Source organism: Molothrus aeneus, chromosome 3 (assembly GCF_037042795.1).
Source record: "Molothrus aeneus isolate 106 chromosome 3, BPBGC_Maene_1.0, whole genome shotgun sequence".
NCBI classification, from domain to species: Eukaryota; Metazoa; Chordata; class Aves; order Passeriformes; family Icteridae; genus Molothrus; species Molothrus aeneus.
The window spans coordinates 103,614,719-103,617,917 of NC_089648.1; positions in this window are offsets into that span (position 1 = coordinate 103,614,719).

The following is a 3,199-nucleotide window of genomic DNA, read 5'->3' on the forward strand; positions in this document are numbered from 1 at the left end:
CGCATTAGCATGCGGTGAAGTTTGCACCCCGGGTAATTATGGTTTTCTTTGTCACAGTGAATCACTGCATGTGAAATTACGGCAATTTCCCTATGCAGAGACCTAGTTGATAAATCAAAGCTGCTTTACTGGATAATAGCCACGCTTCAGGTGGCTCCCAAAGAAATGCTGCCTTCCAAACGATGGCCCAACCTCAAAGCCTTCATGCCTAAGCAGAGAAAACTCAGAAAAAACTCAGCTCCTTTCACTGCTGTCTGCAAGGTTAGCACACCCTCAGCCACTGCAGAGTCTACTGTGAAGGACAGAAAAACTGCATCTGCCTGGTGCCAGCCCATGTGTCCTCTCTCCAAATGTTATTATTTCTGCATCACATTTTCTCATTTAAATTTCCTCCCTATTTTGATAAAGAAGTCTTTATTTTAGGCCCTTAATTTCCATCCTAATCAGTGCTTCTCTAAGACCCTCTAACCCACTTAAATTGCATCTGCTAAGAAACTCTTTGGTGGCTATTGTTTATATCTTTCCTTCTTTCTTTGAGTCCACCCACTGGTGCTTCCTATATCAAATTGCAATTTCTTGCACTTAGTTTCAAGGCTCATGACAACTCTATCTTTCTAGTCTTGTCTATTACTGCATTTATCATCTTGTTAGTATTTGTGAAGCACCCAGAAACCATGGTAATGACTGCCACAGAGAAGCTCATGAGGAAATTAATCATTCTGCTTCCATTGTAGGACTTGAATCCTGTGCAGTAAGTAAGGCTCGGAGTTCAAACTTCAAAAGAAATCCCCACCAGCTCATCATTAATTCATCAGTCTCTACCTCCTGCACCAGATGAGGCAGTGGTCTTAAGGAAAAGAAAACAGTAAGAAAAAGAAAGAATTGAAATCTGTACTCCATACTTATGCAAAAAGAGGTGGCACTAAAACTACATGTGCAATGGAACTCTGGTATTTCCTAACCATGGAGCGCTCAGTGTTCTGAAATCTGAAGTTCCCTTGAACAACTTCCTCTGTCTGAAATGGTACATCATGGTCCAGAAAAAGTATCAAAGTAGATGTGATCACTGGGCTTCCAGGTAAAGACACAACTGGTTTTGGGTGGGATTCAGCCTGGGACTGAGGTGTTAAATTTGATGTCTGACCATAGGGTACACTCCTGAGCCACGTTCATCTTCCACAGGCCCCCAGGGAAATCTGGTCCATGCAGTCAGTGCAGCAGGAGCAGCTCTGCTCACCCAACAGCAGACACTTCTGCTCTGCTGAGGAGCCCTGAGGCTGCACAGCCACTCAGAGCAGATCTTCATGGATTTCAATAATGCAGGCACCTAGAGAAGCCTAGAAAAGTCTGAAAATAAAACCAAATGTTCATGGCTAAATGCACACCAACAGTGAACTGAGACTTTCTCTTCTCTTTCTTGCTGCACCTTTTTTTTCACAGACTGCAAACTTCACAGTAGTGAATCTGAGCTATTGAAGAGCACTGCATGCAAGGACTCATACTGGCCAGATTATTTGGGCCCTACCACAACATAAACATTGAATAACATTAGTTGCAACACCACCATCACTTTCAGTTTCCCTTTAGATGTTCCCTTTAGGTAGGATTTGTTTGCAGCTCTTCAGCCATCATTTCAGATGCTATGGATAGCCTGTCTGGCCTCCAGCTGCTGCTCCTGGTTTTACCTGGATCCTGCCAGCCCTCTCTACACAGATGCCTCAGGTCTCCCAGGACATACTGGGCACCCACCCCGCGCCCTTGAGCCCATCTCACAACAGACACCAGCATGAGGGAAAAGCTGGCAGAGACCTGATAAGCTGCTGTGAACAATTTAACTGGGAAATGAGCAATATTGGAAGGTTTTGGGGTTGAATGGACCTTTATAGGTCACCTAGTTGAATCCCATTTCAATGAGTAGGGATGTTGCCATGCAGGATTTGGCCAATAGATAAATGGCTTTTCAGGGAACTTATCTGGGCAGTTTCCCAAGGGTTGCTGTCCTGGGGCACCCTTGGACCATGTGCCTGCCTCCATCTCCTCAAGCAGAGAACACAGACACCCACCCTCAGCTTTTTGGCAGCACTCTCTGAAGTAAGGATCAGGTTTACAGCCAGTTACTATAATTGACCAAATTCCCACTGACAAAGCTGCAGTGAGCAGCTGTGTGTGCCCATATGGCCCAGAACTACTGTGTAGCATCCAGAATATTTCTCACATGCCCCAATTTAAAGTTTTGGGGAGTAGAGGATAAACAGAGTTTGTGAGTATTTCACCAAGACAGAAGTTCACTGGGAACAGAGAGACCCCTGAACTTGACAGGATCCTGCTTTGGCTGCCAGCTCTTCCAAGCCTGCAATATTTCATGTTTCAATAGGTGCATGTTTCTGACCCCCATGTTTATTAAACTCATTGAAATTTCTAGCCTTCATGGAGAGAAAAAGTCTATAAACAACCTCACCAACCATAGAAGTTTAAGGCAGTGAAAGGAGCAATTTACTAGCATGGTACTACACACTTGGGCTTGACTTGTCTTTTGTTTTCTTTGGGGGATTGTATTATTTTTGGTAGGTTGAGTTGGGTGTTCTGGGATTTTTTTTTTGTTTGTTTGTTTTTTAATGCAGCACTGACACTATCACTTAGGAAGCTGGACTTGATGTCAGGCCTCTGTGAGGTCTGAAAGACCTGTGCATAGTTTTGCACCTTTATTGCCTGCCTCCTGTCGCCCTGTGTTTGTTCCAGCCAGGTCCCATCTCCTGTCACACAGCCCCTCTGCTGCATTTGGGGCAGCACACTAAGCCTGGCTAAGGACTTGCTGAAAATTTTCAAAAATATAGTGAAAGTAGCTACCACAGTGCTCTGAGCAAAGACCTTAAAGGTTCTGCACTCCTGACAGAGTTGCCTACTATAAGAACAGAGTGAGGAGAGCAGGGACCCCCCTCCTCACACCCAAGTTTATGTCAGTCCTTCCTCTTGTGCTACACCCTGAAATCCTTCCTGAGTGTCAAGGGGAGGGGGGATCGGTGACAGAACGACTCCATTCAAACAATGCTGGCGGCTAAAGTATTTGCCTGGGGAGATGAGGGTTTAACTGACTGGTCATTAAAGTTTCATGCAATCCCTGCTCTCAAGAGAGCAACTCTCAGCTGTTCACAGCTCCACAGAAAGCACAGACACAGAATAAGGACATGAACCAGAAAGA